The following is a 5,000-nucleotide window of genomic DNA, read 5'->3' as shown; positions in this document are numbered from 1 at the left end:
AATTTCATGTAAAACAACCTAATAGTTAAAAAATTAACCAATTGACTAATAAATAATAAAGAAGTTAAACAGAGCCAGTGCGTGTATTTATTATCATTGGCATAATGACCCTCTCGAGATACAAAAAATACATTTTCCTTTTGAAAATATTTAGTTATTTCTACGCCATTAAAATTGTGGACCTCCTAACAAAGTACCTTACTGCTTTTAGTTATGGGTTAATCTTCTGAGTTCAAATCCCACTGATCTTTACTTCTCATCTATCTACGAACTGGTAAACCACTGAACCGAATATTTATTTTGATACTTATTTCTTTTTATTTTATTTTATTTTTTGTCTCGGTGGTGTCATTATGCCAATAAAGCACACGCTCTGATTCTATTTTACTTCTGTATTATTCGTCAATTGGTTAACTACTTTAAACAATTAACTATTCAATCATTTAGTTAATCATTCGATTTATCCAACCAATCAGTTATGATTGTCGAAGTCCCTTCGTTGCCATTCGTGACCTCTTCAACGATACACTCTCTGTACGCCAGGTCAGCTTCAGGTCTTTTTACTCTTTTGCTCTTTTGCTTGTTTCAGTCATTTACCTGCGGCTATGCTGGAGCACTGCCTTTTAGTCGAGCAAATCGACCCCAGGTTGCCAAGCGATGTTGGGGGGACAAACACAGACACACAAACATACACACACACATATATATATATATATACATATATACGACGGGCTTCTTTCAGTTTCCGTCTAACAAATCCACTCACAAGGCTTTGGTCGGCCCGGGGCTATAGTAGAAGACGCTTGCCAAAGGTGCCACGCAGTGGGACTGAACCCGGAGCCATGTGGTTGGTAATCAAGCTACTTACCACACAGCCACTCCTGCAACTCCTGTGATTAATCAAGCAATCCATTGGTTACCTTTTCTATTTTCTCTCCCTGTTTATTTCTGTGCTCCTTTCTGTCGAAGAGCATAGGCTCGAAACGTAAAAGACTTTCTCACTTCCCAAGCGTTAAACTAATACATCTGTTTGTTGTTTACACACCCGCATTCGTCTTTTGTTTTTGTTTTGTTTTTTTTTTGTTGTTTTTTTTTGTAAATTCTCATTATTGGTTAAATAATTAACCAATTGGACGAATAATAAAAAAAAAGTGAAACAGAACCAGTGCGTGCGTATTTAATTGGCATAATGACTCTCCCGAGATACAACAAAATCTGTTTCAACACATGAGTTTATATCAAGACTCGTGGCAACCAAATCTAAAAAACTCTAATATGTAATGTTACTCCTTAACGGTTTGAATTTAAAATATCCATGGGACTATATCTTTTATCTCTTCGGTTTCAAAGATCAATAAAATTATTATGACAATTGTTCGTATCGGAGTTGATTCTATCGATTTCAAATCTTTCCTAAAGTTAGAAGACATTGGTGCCAAGCTAAATAGTTCCGGACTCGATCTCACAATGTGGCATTTGGAGCAAATACTTCCTACCATAGGCCAAGGTCGATCAAAGCTTTGTAAGTGAAAGTTGGTGGAGCCAAACTGCGTAGGAGCCTTTCTGAAGGATTGAACCTGATACGGCCTCATCACAGTCTCATGCGTGAGGATCCTGTATCAGGAACAATCTTTCAGAACTGTAGAGGGAGAAGTGGTGGGGAGAGAGATCTTTTTCTTTTCCTGTATTATTATTTCTTTGTTGCCCACAAAGGGCTAAACATAGAGGGGACAAACAAGGACAGAGAAAGGAATTAAGTCGATTACATCGACCCCAGTGCGTGACTGGTACCCCGAAAGGATGAAAGGTAAAGTCGACCTCGGCGGAATTCGAACTCAGAACGTAACTGCAGACGAAATATCGCTAAGCAGTTCAACCGTCGCGCTAACGTTTCTGCCAGCTCGCCGCCCTTTTCTTTTCCTGTATTATGCCAGTATGTTCACTCTTTCAATATATGTGAAATGAAAAAGAAAGCGCAGAACAAAATATCCCCATCATCAACCCCTGGACATTACTGCCCCAAATCCTAGGACTCATAGACTAGTTGTCTGGTTTCCAAAGCGCATAATTGAAAAAGATCACAACAATCTTCCTGGATAGGACGCGAACCCATCGCAGGTTAACTCAACAACAGCTGAGTGGATTGGACTAGAAAAACGTGAAATAAAATGTTTTACTCAAGAATACAAGGCAGCGATTAGTCATGGAATCGAAATCACAATCTTGCGATCGCGAGATTAACACCCCCTAACCACTAGGCCACACGTTTAGAAAGCTAGCTGAACGCCGTATTACCCTATCATTAGTCTAATCATTTGTAAAACGGAAAGGGTGCAGGGAGCTATAAAACGTGAAAATAGATGATAAGGTATTCATGTCATGTATGATTGTACAAACATCGAACGAAGGTGGTTTTCGCTTACATCATTAGGCGTTATATGAATGTTATGGGATTTTATTTTCCTTTCCCCGGGAGACCTTATGCGAGAAAGTGGTCGTTAAATCGAATTACTGTAGAAGCGGTGTAGTTTTTCAATAATTGTGTTTGCCATTGCTTCACAATCATCCTGAACACTTGTTAACCCATTTCGAAGCAAATAACTCTTTTATATCAGCCTTTTTTGTCTGCTTTAATACTGAAGGTTCCATCTTGTTTTCACCGCCATATTTACGGTCAAAATCGTAGTTGATGTAATTGAAGGTGCATAATTTTAATATGGGAGGCGATAGATTATCTGCCTGTTGCCTGGTTGGCACTTAATTATCATATGTATGAAAAAGGGATAAAAATATATTCAAAGTTCAAAAATGATAAACCAAAGATGTAGAGGCTGAATAGAACAACAAAATGTGAAACGCTACGATGAAAATATATTTTTGTGCTGATTCAAATAACACTGGAAAGGATTAAAATGAAAAGGTAAAAAGCAAAGGAATTTATCTGTCAATCCTATATTACATTTGTGATATAGGATTGACAGATCCTATATATAACGTGTCTGCCAGCTCGAAGGCGGCGAACTGGCAGACACTTTAGCGCGCCGGGCGAAATGCTTAGCGGTATTGCGTCTGTCGCTACGTTCTGAGTTCAAATTCCGCCGAGGTCAACTTTGCCTGTCATCCTTTCGGGGTCGATAAATAAAGTACCAGTTTCGCACTGGGGTCGATGTAATTGACTTAATCCGTTTGTCTGTCCTTGTTTGTCCCCTCTATGTTTAGCCCCTTGTGGGCAATAAAGAAATATATATTACATTTGTTTCGAATTATGGCAGCCTACTTATATGAGGAATAAATATACAAACATTTGAATACAGCGAGCGAATTTAGTTATACAGTAATCCCATGCTATATCGCGGTTTACCTATCGCGGTTTGTTATTTAAGCTTATGTTGATTCCTCCGTGGTGTTGTTTTGCATTTATAATAAAATAAATATATACAAATTAGCAAAAATAATATAAAAATATATAGTACTGTTTCTACTTCGCAGATTTTCACCTATCGCGGGGGGTTTTGGAACGTAACACCCGCGATAGTCGAGGGTTTTCTGTATTCCCGCATAAATGGCAAAAAGTAGTGAGTTATAGTAAATGTATAAGTCGTGCATAAGTCGTGCATAAATGCACACGCACTTCAATGTACGGGTTGTATCTATCCTTGATTTTTTAATTGGTTTACGTTGTTTTTAAACTAGTCTCTGTTCTACTGGAGGTGGTGGATTCCAGTATCGGAGCAGATGTTTGTTGAAGTGTTCAAATTTTGTAAAGATCCCCGATCCAGTATTTGAGTATATATCAGGGGTTTCTGTAGTCCAGAGTATGAGGTTCTTTTCAGCGGTACATATGTCACATTGTTTGGTTCTGTTTATGTATGGTTCAGATCCTTCTAGTGCCTTTTTAGTACCTTCCACTCGATGCTAAATTTATTACTACTGTCTTTTAAGCGCAGGATGTAACTTCATACTTATTAGTGTTATCCTTTTTTGGTATAGCTGGACGAAGTAATGTGATTTGTTAAATCGTTCCTTGAATTTTCCCTTTTGACATACCAATGTACCTTTCTTGTTCGTTCTTGCAAGTAGGACAGGTAGTGGCAACATCAGCTTTGTATAACACTGCTTCTGCGTTGCATTATGTATTTAGTGGGTATGTTTCTGTGTTTCTAAAGTTACATGGGTCCTCAATGTTGGTTTTCTGAGTTCTTACTACGAGGATGTTCGCGCAGCCAATAGAATCAAGCCAAATACAAAAGATTGTTATAATGATCTTGTTGATCTTTGGAAACGAGAGTATAAAAGGCAAAGCTAGTCCTATGAGTATTTTAAACTTAGAAAATTGAAGAAATATCATTAAACATTAAAGGTTAATCGGCTCAGTGGATTAAAGATTCTGGTATTTATAATATTGAAAACAAGATAAATAAAAAGCAAAAACAAAGATTTATAAATAAAAGATATGACATTTTGTCGAGAAGTCTACTAATTCAGTACCTCAGAAATAACCAAATATTTTCAAAAGGCAAATGATATAATTACGATGTACCTGCATTGCAAGTGACTTGATCTGAGATGGTGTACTGAAACAAAAACAATTGCAGTGTGGAGGATGTTTGTAAACCATTTAAGACAGTATGAAGTTTTGTCAGTGAAGAGGTCGCGGTTTCAAAGCGACGAAAATATTTTGACACAAATTGAATTTAAATGTTGAAGTGAAACTAACGATTTTTGTGTGTTCTTAAAATAATATGAAATAATATGAAACAAAACAAAATGCCACGTCCTCGCGAGACGGATTCGAACCACCGACCTAAGGATGTCAATTGCACATTACACTTCTACAGTCCTCCGCTCTACCAACTGAGCTATCGCGAGAATTGAAAAACTAGTACAAAAGTAAAATATAATAGCTAATAAACATTTCGGTGTTATGAACGTCTAGTTTTGTTTTCGGCAATACATATTATCGTATTATGATCAGTCGTATTAAGGCCGGCGAGCTGGTG

General features: G+C 37.4%; 1 non-coding gene across 1 annotated transcript; it reads right to left on the bottom strand.

The window, feature by feature from the left end:
- Positions 1-4,776: 4,776 nt before the first annotated feature.
- Trnay-gua lies at positions 4,777-4,869 on the bottom strand. Its single transcript has 2 exons — positions 4,833-4,869; positions 4,777-4,812 (listed from the first exon to the last, which is right to left on the bottom strand). It is a non-coding gene; the product is annotated as a tRNA-Tyr (tRNA).
- Between the last annotated feature and the right edge of the window lie 131 nt (positions 4,870-5,000).

Source organism: Octopus sinensis, linkage group LG4 (assembly GCF_006345805.1).
Source record: "Octopus sinensis linkage group LG4, ASM634580v1, whole genome shotgun sequence".
NCBI classification, from domain to species: Eukaryota; Metazoa; Mollusca; class Cephalopoda; order Octopoda; family Octopodidae; genus Octopus; species Octopus sinensis.
Note: the sequence above shows the minus strand (reverse complement) of the source record. Positions and strands in the feature narration are given on the sequence as shown.